The sequence below is a fragment of the Halichoerus grypus genome, chromosome 10 (genome assembly GCF_964656455.1).
Source record: "Halichoerus grypus chromosome 10, mHalGry1.hap1.1, whole genome shotgun sequence".
Taxonomy (NCBI): domain Eukaryota; kingdom Metazoa; phylum Chordata; class Mammalia; order Carnivora; family Phocidae; genus Halichoerus; species Halichoerus grypus.
Window position 1 is genome coordinate 30464813 of NC_135721.1, and position 12497 is coordinate 30477309.

At 47.6% G+C, this 12497-nt stretch overlaps 1 long non-coding RNA gene across 2 annotated transcripts in view; it reads right to left on the reverse strand.

Annotated features, from left to right (window-relative positions):
- The window catches only part of LOC118528223 (uncharacterized), a 60062-nt gene that overhangs the window by 31364 nt on the left and 16201 nt on the right, over nucleotides 1-12497 (reverse strand). The window contains exons 2-3 of one of the 2 annotated variants that reach the window (XR_013442164.1): nucleotides 8027-8214; nucleotides 5915-6038 (exon numbers count right to left, since the gene is read on the reverse strand). This is a non-coding gene — a long non-coding RNA (uncharacterized LOC118528223). Of the gene's footprint in view, nucleotides 1-5914; nucleotides 6039-6067; nucleotides 6246-8026; nucleotides 8215-12497 lie in introns of those variants that run through there. The other variant, XR_013442163.1, reaches the window with a different exon arrangement.

A 12497-nucleotide genomic window follows, 5' to 3' on the forward strand; every position in this document is an offset into this window, starting at 1 on the left:
CCAGGTCCTCCCCTAAGACCATGGTCCACTGTATATCAGGTCACCTAATCCTTGAGTGGTTGTTAGAATTGTCTGTCTATAACCAGTGTTTTAATCTAAATAGACTTACACACACAAGTCAGAGACCCATAAAAGGGAGTCGGGCACACTGGTCCCACTGCTAGCCACCTGCTTAGATTGCCTGCCTTTGTTTTCTATCTGGCTCTGACCCCTTGTTCAATTTTGGTATCTAGCCAAAGGCCAAAGACACTTCAGGCTTTGTGCCTTGTTCTTGGGCCCCTGGAGAACATGATCTAATTTTTTCCTCGCTTTTGACTATAAGCACTGGGCATGCACTAACCTCGAAGCTCCCCTGTGACCACACCCCAGCAGATGAGCACAGGTGAGCCCCTCCACTGAGCAGGTTCTAGTTTCCCACATGGAGGGTTGGACAACAATGGAAGACGAGTCAGCTGTGACTACAGAAAGAGCACTTACTGGTCCTTTCCTAGAATCCCATCTTGTTCAGATATCCAACTATAACACACAGAACCAGAAGTAGCCAGTCAGGCTATATAGACTAAGAAGCCACACTAAGGCAGATCCACTGCTTGAAAAGCAGCTGCAGACATGGTATAAACATGTGCTCTTGCTAAGGGAGACCACGTGCACCTGTTTGTGCCCTTACGTGTAGCTGCCTACACTGACTTTCATTTTGCAGCTTCATCCACTGGAAGGAGGCCTTCCACCTGCTCCCTTCGAGTGTGCCATCCTAAATCTTCAGAAGGAGCTCATTGATCCACTCTGTAATGTGGCTGCCTCCCCTGCCACCCTTTGATGCAAGTGAGGGCATGGCATGGCATGGCAAGGCATGGCAGCCCCCAAAGAAGGAAACTCCCACAATTAATCAGACTAAGTAGGGGTTATCACCCTGTCTTGTTCCTGAGCCCTACCAACCCCAACCCCATTTAACAAAACAAGAATTCTCCTGTTGCATCCCAGCTATGTCAAAAGATAAAGGCTGCAGTCTGTCTTAGATAAGCCACTTGTGGAATCCTTACCAATTATTGCCTTGTAATACAGAGGATCCCTTTTCTATCACTGTATAATGGAGAAAAACAAATGAGCTTCCCAGTCTGCAGAGTTCCTGTGTCTTAGACAAAGACCTTGTTCTGTATTCTGAATGAGGCTGATCCTCAACAAAAGGCAATATGATGGAGAAGTTAAGTTCATAGTTTCTGGAGTTAATTAAGGGTTGAATTCAAACGCCTGCTCCAACATTGATAGCCATGTGACATGCAGCCTCAGTTTCACCATCTATAAATGAAGATAGCTGATAACAACCTCCGGGTGTTGGTATGACGATGCTTGGAGATAATGCATGAAGAGCACCTAGCATGGAACACAGAAGGCTTTTCATGGTGCTGGATAGACTTGGTCTTCAGTGATGTCCCTTTGTAATGTCTTCCCATTCCCCACAGCTGCCTAAGCCTGGGGCATCCAGGGCTCTGTAACCAGGCTTGCTCCCCAACTCTTCCTCTTCCATATGATTTCCCAAGGGGACTTTATGAAATATACACCCCCATATGAATTTAAAATCCTTCATGGCTCATTAAAACAGTCAAGACAAAGTTGAACTCTTTATCATAGGCCCCCAAGCCCACTCTCTGTTTGGACCCCGCCTACCTCTCCCACCTCAACTTGTCTATGCCAAGCTCTCACTATGCTAGAACACTTGCTATTGCTCAGATATGCCATGCTCTTTCACTACAATGCATGTCTGCACAAGCTGTCCCCTCTGCCCGCCATACCTTTCCCCTGGCTACCTCCAACTAGCCTAGCTAACTAGTTTCCAAGATTTGTATGATCAGGAGATTCCTGGAGACTCTTGCCAACCCCACCCCCCATTCTGTATTAGATATGCTTCACCTGGCTCTATTCAAGTCCTTATCACACTGTATTTACTTGTTTGTCTTTGCTATTAAATTCTGAGTTTCTTGAGGGCAAGAGTGCATTTCTGGAACCAAGCACAGAGCTTGGCATGAATGAGACATTCAATAAAGTTCGACTGCCTGAAACGCCGACTTATTTTTGAAACCATGTGTACTGGAAGGGATGATGAAACAGTCCTTTCCTCCATGTAACTAAGTGAACCAGTTGGGCATATAACCTATGACCCTGGCCACAACAATTCCATTGTCACTTCAGCTGCTCCACCAGAAAGAGAATCCAGCAGTGTGTATATCAGATTTTAAAGTTGGAAACCTACTTATAAAGTCCCCGTTTCTTGTGATTTTGGCCAAAACGCTCAAATTTGTTTTCCTTGCCTACAAACAGAGTTTATAAAACCTAGCTGTAGAGAATAAATGAGACAATGCCTATAAAAGTAAAAGGTACCATTAAAATTCTTTCTATATGGAATTGTTATGGTTACTTTCAGAAAATGGAGAATATCCCAATTTCTAAGCCACAGTTAGTCCTTGTCCCCTAAATATCAAGTCATTTTCTGGTACCAGAAAATGCTAATCATCATCTGTGTTTTTCTCATGTTTGTATTGCATCTCAAGTAGAGACTGGGGCATGCATTTTACACCCCTCATGACTGTCAGGCATTACAGAATTCACTGGAGCCTGACCACAGTGCAGCACTGTCCTTAGAGGCCATGCTGTGGGACCAGGGCACAGAAAAACTCCTATAATGAGCTCTTCCCAGCACAGCCAGCAAAAAGCAACCCTCAGATAAGATATAATCTGTCCTAACACAGATTTCTACGCTTTCATAGGTCAGCCTCTAGTGAGATGAGTAATAAAACAAAAAAAGCTGAAATTAACTGTGGGAATAAGGGTTGCATTATTCATCTGTAAGGATTATGTATTGGGTTTTAACAATACATATATGAAGCACTGCTAAACTTCTCCCTGCTTATAATTATTAACAAGTTTGCAGAGGGACTCGTGGTAATTATCATCTGGGAATACCACTCAGGGTCCAAATCTCAGAAGGTGCACTAATTTCTTAGGTCAGGTGACGTGGAGCAAGAATGTCAAAGTGTGCAGTATATAAAGTAATTAAGAAGGTAACCATGAGCAATAAGGCCATAAATTCACCTAAGAGATCTGAATGACCCAGCCCAGGAAGGGGGGACCCGCAGCCTGACCAGGATGTGCACATTTCTACCCTTTGCTGTTACTGATGTGCAATGTGTGGTCAGCAGCCCCTCGGTAACCAGCACATGGAACCCAGGACGTGAACCTGAGGCAGAGGAGAAGTCAGAAAGCCTTTGTTTGTTGCACAGACATTGAAGCAACACTCACTGAACACCTGGCCCAGCAGCAGGTCTGTTAAGATAAGTTCCTGGCCTTAAGGAGTCATAGATTGGCAACAACACGATAAGGGTAGTTCCAAGTGTGCACGGAGTCCCAGGAGAGCCCAGAGAAAGAAGCAGCTCATTCTTTCTGGGAAACTAGAAAGGATATCTATGAGGATGTGACTTTGAAGCGGAAGTCTTGAGAAGCTCTTCTGGCGAAGAAGTGAGGAGAGGGCATTCCCGGTGAAAGAGAAAAGCGGATGTGTTGAATCCCTGCTCACCAGGAGCCAAAATGGGCCCCTCTAGGGCCTGGGCCAGACAAGCTGGCCATAATCCTCACAGTCAAGCTCAACAAGGAGAGGGGAGAGCCAGAGAGGAGCGCGGGCCAAGACCTGTAGAGAGCCGGGAGGCCATCGCCGACCAAGCCCAGGTCAGCTGACAACAGAGTCAGAGGGTCAGAAGCTGATAGAACAGAGGGAGAGCAGAGAGGGAGAAGAGACCCAGGCTCCTGCAGCCACGTGGTGGGTTGGTCTGGTTTAAAAGTGAAGGACTAGAACAGACAAGTTTCCGGGCACAGAGGTGGGTGTTTAGGGAACAGTGAGTATTCAGCAGAACAGAAACATGAGTTCCTGGAGAAGTGAAGAGGCAGGAGCACAACCCAAAAAGTGGGGCAGAGCCGATCATGACAGGCCTTTCCTGTTAGCTGAGGAATATGGCTCCATTTTGTAGCCCCTGGGAAAACATGGTGGTATCTTAAGTTAGGGAGTGAGATAGAATTATATTTTAGAAAGATCACTCTAGCAGCCCTACGGAAGACAAACCAGAGCAGCCTCTGTTGGAGGGTAGTAAATGCCCTGCCTGTCTCAGAACTTATTTAAAACAAATAAGCATCATTTTAGCTGTGTTCTAGAGCTAAATCTGAATTCAATGGAAACACCTAGGAATCTGCATTTTTATCTTTCCCTGGTATTTTGGGGGGCACACAACAGTCTACAGCTGTTGCCTGGGCAAGACAAGACAGGGTCTGTACCAAAAAGGAGACTAGTAAAGAAACATGCAAGCAAAGACCCTGTCACACAAAGGGGGTGCACAGTAAGTCTGGGACAGATAAATGAATAAATAAGACAGAAGCAGGTTTTGGAGACCTCAGGGATGAAGAGAGATCAACTCCAAAGTATAAGGAAGAACCATATGACACACAGTGGCTACCCGCCACGGTGAAATAAATATTGAATTTGGGGGAAAAAATTTCATAAGAGCATACTCAACCTCTGTGAATTATTTTCGTAGAATAAAGGCAGACCAAGCTCCACGATACTTAGTCCAGTGGTTCTCACCTTGACTGCACATTAGAATCACCTGGGGAACTTTTCAAAGTTCTAGGAACCTGGAGCTCACCCCTAGACCAATCACATCCAAATCTTGGAAGGACAGGGGCAGTCCTGGCATCAGTACATTTCCAAAGCTCCCCAAAGGATTTTAATGCACAAGCAGGGTTAGGAATTGATCATCCTTAAAGGTGGCAGACAACTGGGAAAGGAAAAGTGGTTTTATTCCTTCTCCCTAAGCATCATGGAGAATTCAAAATAGTCAAAATGGGAAAACTTAGCGATTTGGGGACTACGGACCCAAGGCTGATTTCACGGTATGTAACCCAAGAGATCCAGTTTAATATCCTTGAAAGGCAGTGTGTTTTCCTCTGCACCCAAAGTGCCACGCTCTCAAGAAAACCCTATCTTTCCGTTATCCCTATATGGAAACCGGGACACAACAGATGGCTGGAGAATGGATTGTGTCTGCTCAAGTTAGAGCTGCTTTTATTTGCAAGACATCAAATTCGTATCGACTGCGGGGACAGGCTGACATGATTTATTTCTAAGAAAATGGAGGCATTGTGGGCTCTGTCTTTGCTCATTACCATAAGACAGAGTCTCATCTGTGACCAGGACACACTGGATTGCCGATGGTAGAAACTGTACGCAGGGACCACAAGAGGCTGCTCCTGTTCTCAGGGACTAACTGTTGGAGAATCTCCACATCTCCCAGCAGAGAAGCCCGAATTTCACAGCAGTGAACTTCCCCACCCAGAGTCCCGCTCCTCCAGAGCACTCAGCTAAGTACCAGGGAAACAGCATTTATGTTTATTTTTCACAATTATATATTCCTACATGTACTCTCAAAAATGCAGCATGAGATTCTGACAAGAAAATGCAAAGGGCATAGCGCCTTCATTCTTGAAAGAGATCATCTCCAGAGACATGAAAGCAGCCCCAGCCCGTGGCTCCCGAGATCCCTCTCCAGCTCAGCAGCCTGAAATGGGCAGGGAGCCCGCCCGCTGCCCCAAAGCTCCTAGCTGCCTCCTGAGGCTGGTGACAGCGCAAAAGGGAGGGCAGAAGGACATGTGGCGGTGGGAAGAACAGGAAAGCCTGAGCGATCAGTGGCTCTTCCCCCACACCTGTCAGGAAAAGAGCAGACCCAAGCCAGGTGCCCACTACCCACCCGAACCCGGGAATGCCTAGTGATGTTTCAAACAGGGTCAGTCCTGTGGAATGGGTCTTAGGAACAAACCCTCCACTTCTGAATTCCCAATTTGCAGGTGAGAAAACGAGGCCAGAGAAATCACTGACTTGCCCAAGATCGCAGGATGACTCAGTGGTGGTTTCGGCTTCAGGTCTCCTGATTCTCAGATTCCTCCTCTTGGCCTCGCCAGGAGATCTCAAGCTTGGCTCCATAGGAGAATTACCTGGGGAGCTTTAAAGAAAAAAAATGACCAACCTTACCCCCAGAGATCCTGGCTGTGGGATGGGGTGGGGCCTGGGCGTAGTTCCCCAGGTGACGGGCAGTATGCCCAAGAGAGAGGGCCCCTTCACGCTGGCGTAACTTGACTCAGCCATCTGTTGCGATTTGCTCCAGGTTGAGCCCAGCCCTGTGCTTGGGGCCCGAGCCGGGATTATGCAGCAGACTCGGTTCCTGCCCTAAAGCTGCTCAGCATCTGGCAGAAGAGCCTACTGTAAGGTCCTCTTCCAGCAGCTGAGTTGATAAGAGTGACAATAGAAATAGAAATAAGTGATATCAGTGATTAACTCTGTCTGGGAAGCTCGAGGGAGGCAGTGTTTGAGTCCACCGTAGAGGATGAATAGGAGTTTGCTGAGAGGACAAGAGGCAGAAGGGTTTTCCAGGGGGAGGGAAGAGCATGTGCAAAGTCCTGAAGGCATGAAGCGACATGGCACATTCATAGCTTGGTGTATCCAAAGCAGGGTGCAAGGTGGGAGCAGCTGATACAGAGCTAGGGAGGCAGGCAGGGCTGGATCCCAAAGGGCCTTATGATACAAGTCATTCTAAGGGTTGGGGATTATCCTGAAATGAGGGTGAACCACTGAGCTAGGTCATGCAGAAGGACGATAAAGTACAACTTGCATTTTAGGAAAGGAACCCAAACGGTGCTATGGATGGTGAATGGGAAGGGAAAGATGCCTGAGGCAGGATGACCAGTGGACAGGGAAGGCAGAGATGACAAGGGTCTAGGGAGTGGCAACAAGCACTGAGAGCAGAGGACAGATAAGCCCCAGATGCTGACCTCTGCCCTGAGTCACTGCTTTTAGAGGTTGAATTGATAGGATGAGGTGGTTGATTGGCCAAGGAGCCAGGAGGTCTGATTCCAACCCAACTCCTCCCTATTCCTCTTTGTATACTGGGAACTGAACGGCCCCCTCCCCCCTGCCCTTGAGCTCGCTGGCGCCTCAGCCTGGGATGACTATCCCTCCTCCACGTCCAAAGAGGATATATCCTTTAGGTCTCAAACTGATGCTGCTTCCTTCAAAAATCTGGATTTTGAATGAAGGAAGGAAGGAAAGAGTAAAGTTCACCAACTTTATTCTACGTGTTCTCAGAAACGGGTCTTCACATTGTGCCTCCTGAGAGGCCTTCCTTCTCGTCTGTGTGGTAGGCTACCATCCTTCACAACTCTGCCCAAGTCACCTGTTCTGGGAAGATGTCTTTGGTATTTACAGACATGGGTTGAGCCCCGTGGCACTTCTGTATTCCTCTGTCAGTAAGTAGAGAATTGTTTCACAGTGTCAGTAATTACTGTTTTCCCTCCCAGGGTAAATAGGCTCATTTGAAAGACAGGGGCCTTGTCTTCTGATTCTGTCTCCTATCCTAACCCAGCACACAGAAAAAAGGTATTTGATAAAAGTTTGTTGAATAGAATGGGTGTCAAGGCCGAACTCATGAAACTAGGGAAACGTGCTATGACGACGATGATGATGATGATGATGATGATGGGATGCTGGAATCCCCCCTAAGAATAGGGCACCTCAACTTTAACTCTCCAGCATCGGGGGACACCCAGGGTGGAGGGTTGCACTGAGGAAGTACACCCATGCATTTTGAACTGGTCTGCAGACCACTTGGAAGACTTCCTAAGGCCACTGCAAGGGCTGGAAGCTGCACTTTGAGAAACGCTTCCAGGGCATTCCCTCAGAGGAGCCTTTAGCCATGGCAGGGAGGGGAAGGTAGAGACAAGACTGCCCTACCCAGGAAAAGTGAGGCTTATCCTTGTCATCTGGGCAACTCTCCCTAGGGCGAGGCCCGCTCCCGGCCTCCTCAAGTAACTAGTATCTTCCAGAAGCACCTCTCCCTTCAGGAATCTCTCTTAGCTGGGTGTTAATGAAGGAACGTCTGACGAACTGAGACACTCATGCACCAGCGGTTGCTCGCTTAATCCTCCCACAGGTTACCTTTTAAAGCACTGGAAGATTCATAAGCGTTTCAGGTGCTGTAGCAACTTGAAGGGAAAACATGTAGACCTCAGCAGGGTCCTCCCGCTCCCCGCCATGAGGGAACTAGGATATTTGAGAGTCGTTCCAGCTGCCCCTGAGTAACGCATCCAGGCAGGGAAGTCCAGATTTTGAGTCTGAGCCGGCACCTTGAGAAAGAGAGCTTGAATCAGCATAGCCATCAGAACTCTGCTTGAGGGCAGCATTGCTGAAACTAAGAGGAATAATTTTCTCTGGGGCATTCTCTCTGAATGCTTGTTCCCCTGTGGCAGCTATGATGCTCAGGTTAAGGCGAAGTATCCTGGGGCAGCAGGGGAAGGAGGAGGGAGCAAGGAGAATCATGGGAAAGAGGAGGGAAGGGAAGAGCCCCTCCTGGACACACACGTGTCAGTGGGAGATTTACGGGGGGGATCTGCTGATACCTGGACAAGGAACCCCTTCCAAACCAGCCATATTCCCCCCTGGGAACCTGGGAGCACGTGACCCCATGGCAAAAGTCCCCCTGAGGCTTTGGCTCTGCAGGAAGCTCCTTTCTGTTCTCTAGAAGATGCAGATCCTGCAGGAGAAGACAGACAGGCTGGGCAAGGGCAGGCAGGTGGGGCTGGCCCAGCCCTTCATCACTCCCCGGCAGGTTCAGACTGGAGGGCCCGGCTTCAGGATTGCCATCTGCTTGGCAATGAGGTCTGGGGGAAAGCCGCTGATAGGGAAGCCTCTCTCCCCGGGAGACCGTGGGCTTTAAATGACCCAGAGGAATTGTGGGGTGGAGGCCTGGCTTGACCCCCCGAAAGCCACTGCCAAGAACACATACGGTGAAATCATCCCGAGGGTAGGTTAAAAAGAAGTTAGTCTGAGTGCAGAATGCAATGCCCACATCCGGGGTGTCTCTTACAGCACCTGTTGCTCAGATGGGTAGACGTGTTCTTGAGGAGAATGCTTGGAAGCCTCCAGAATTTGTTTTCCTTCAGGCTGCCCGACCTGATACTATTCTTTAAGGCCAGCTTCTTTCTGTGCCAGACCTTAAGTTCACCCTCCGGCATGACTGGGTTGGGGCCTCCATAGACACCATTTTAATTTCCCGTGAAAAACATCAGCCATCCCTTCAGACTGTACTTCTTTCACTCTGATTTTGGAAGGACTTTCTTACCCTGTCTCTCCAGAGCTAGCTGTAGAATTTCCCAACCTCCACATGAAGTCCTGGCAGACTCCAGCCCTAAAACATTCTGAGTCTACATAAAGCCTGGCCTGCAGCCTGCCACCACGGGAGGATTGAGGATGGATCTAAGGTCCCATCCAGCAGTTCTTCCCTTCTCTCGGTCCATCCAACAGAAAGACCATTTTCCAAATGGCCTTGAAGGCTTCCCCTAGTGCTTCCTTCTGGATTGACCTGGCAGACATTAACTAAACTCCCATTTTGTGCCAGGCACTTTAGCAGGCCCTGGGAATGCACAAAGAGTCAGATGACTAGAGAGAGGAGATAGCAAGCCAGAAGGTCCATTTCCCTGACGAGAGTAGAGGACTGACCAAGGAGTCTGACATTGACCCTATGAGACAGGATTAACTGGAAGCTCTCAAATTAATACACATCATCAGATTTTTCTAGGCCTCACTTGCTGCCTCCACTGCAGTCAGCCTTGTAGGTGTGGCCCCAGTGACAACTAAGCCAAAATGTGTTGCAATTTCTTCTTAGCCCATACACATCTTTGAGCCTGGGAAAGCAGGTGTGTAAGAGGAATGCCTCCGTGCATTCTTCGTGTAACTAGCAGTGCCGCCATCTTGGTTCATTCATCCGTCCGAAGCCTGCAACTGCAGTCTTCATGACCTGTCCTCTCCCTGCAGAAAGGGTTAGGAATAACAACTGTTCCAAAACCAGACTGAAGGGCTTGGCCCACTGTTGAGGGTTTCCAAACCAATGCAGCTCCAGCCACCCTGCAGCTGTGCCTTTAAGAGAATGGATGCAGGCAGCTGAGCTCATCTTTTATGAGCTCATCTTGCAGAAGGTGTGGTCTCTTCTTCCTACTATTTTTCTTGTGCTGCCAGAGTCTGAAGACTTAGAGGAATGACTACAAAACGTCTCACCTTCGCTTTCGTCCATGAAACACAAAAATACTGCAGCAAACATCAAAGTCTGAAGGGTCATTGTATTCTGAGGGAGTGTAACAAACAGGCATTTTACTCCTGTGCCTTAATTTGGTTCTAGTCCTCGGGTCCTCACGCCCTGGCTTCGGACACCTATTCTGGGCAGTTCCAGACACTAACAATAGCCATTCATCAGTCGTGTTTGAACTACAGATCTTTATCCACTGCCCTTGACTGTGACTGTGTCGGCAATAATGAAGAATTAGGCCAGCAAGTGCTAATCCTCAGAACTTGGTCTCGGACCCAGTTGTAAATATCAATTCTGCTACTACGAGCAATGTGATCCTGGGCAAGTTACTTAATTTCTCCGAGTCTCAGTTTTCTCATCTGTAGAATGAATAGTACTTACCTCATATAACCGATGTGACAATTGAATGAGAGAGCATATGTAAAGAGTGTTGTTCATGGGTGGCACAGAACCATTACTTGACAAACGGCCCACGAATGCGCTGTTGGTCTGGCGTAGGAGGGGCACAATATCCCTTTATCTATTGACCAGGATGATCGAGAAAGGAACAATTTTGCTTGTTAAGATTCTCACACCTCTTCCTCCTCGATTTAGCCCTTCACTCTCTCTTGATTGTCTACCTGCTGCTCCCACCAAAATGTCAAAGCTCTTTGAGGACACAGATTATGCCCCAGCAGAGTCTACATTTTTAGATAGTTAATAAATATTTGTGCATGGATACATGGATATCTTTTTCAACTGACTAGCTGAATATGACTTCTGCTGGGTATCAGTTCCCAGGAAATATAGAGTCTAAGATGGGAGAGACATGGGTTTAATATTTACTGATTTCCCATACCCGCTGCCAATTGCTTTTAAAGGTATTAAATCCAAAATCTTGCTGCTTTGCATAACTGGATTAGATTGCATATAGGAATTTTGCATAGCAAAAAAGATACATCACACGATTTGCATCTCAATTTCTATTCCTTTCAAAAGGCTCTCAAAAACCACATAGTCCCCCAGCAATAATCATGTGTAAGGCAAAGAAATTAAGAACTTGGGCTGGGAGGACATTAAATTAGTCTCTGGAATGTAGTAAAAGACATAGCCAGGGGTGTATTCTTTCCCTGGACTTCTTTCTGGCCCCTGCCACAGACTCTGAGCAGAGCAAGCACTCATGGGGAAGGTTCCTCTTGGATAATGAGAGAAAATACATTAAAATCTTGTTACAAATTGCTGCTTTGTACTTTGGATTTATTATACTGTAGGTCAGATCGTGTTCCCATGCACAGTGGTGTGTAAAAAACATCACTCCTGATAACAACAAAAACCTACAATATAGAGTTTCTAAGGCACAGAGTCCCTTAGTAATAAAAAGCTGCAAGACCCAATAACCCAACAGTTCTCTTTATCTCCTTTTATCGGCATTCCAGGGAAATCTACTGTGCTTCTTCCTTCCAGTCTCTTAGGAATCATGGTGAATAATGAATGCTTGGGGAAGGTGGGGGGGTGGGGTGGATGGAGGGTGGATGAAGACGAGAGGGTTATTATAGCCCAGGGTGGTTGTATTAAAAAGAAGAGTCTGGTCTGGTCAGAAAGGAGGCAAAAGGCACAGCCTGGCTTGTAAGGACTCTGAGGGAATCAGAATTCCAGATAGAGAATCCAGAGTAGTAGGGCTTGGTTTGTTTATATTTGTCCTAATAGAGCAGTAAGACGGGGCACAGTTTCTCTGTGCCATGTGTAGATTTACTACTTGGGGAGGAAAGACTCTGATACAAAGATGGGACTTCGTCTCTCATCAGGAAGGGGAGCTGCCTTCGGTAAAGCCCCAAAGCCTATAAACAAGGTTTTGCCTGCCAAGTGAGCAGGACTGGGTGGTTGCCGGTCCCATTTTCAGAAGTCATTTCCTCCGGGGAGCCCTGCCCAGCTGAGCGCATTCAGCTTGGCAACCCAGGGCACCCTAGGAAGCTCCTAACTTCCATGCACCAGAGCATGAGGCACCCACACGGCCCAGAGTTTCCCTTCAGATGTTCGGCCCATAGTCCTCACAATTAAGCTTGTTTCTGACAGGTGTTCTCAGAGGGGAGGAGGGGAAGAGGGGAGGATGGGAGAGTACAGCCATGGGAAACACCCCTGTAGTAATAACTGATCCCCTTACCAAGTCTCTCGCTCCCTTCAGGCCCCCCTCTTAGTGAAGCCTTCTTGGATATGCTAATTAAATATACAATTTTCCCAGCCCCTCCCCCAGCACCCCCTAGCTCCTGTCCTGCTTTATTTTTCTCCACTGAGCTTATTACCTTTTGACATTTTTTATTTATGTGTATACTGTCTCTCCCACTAGGTTGT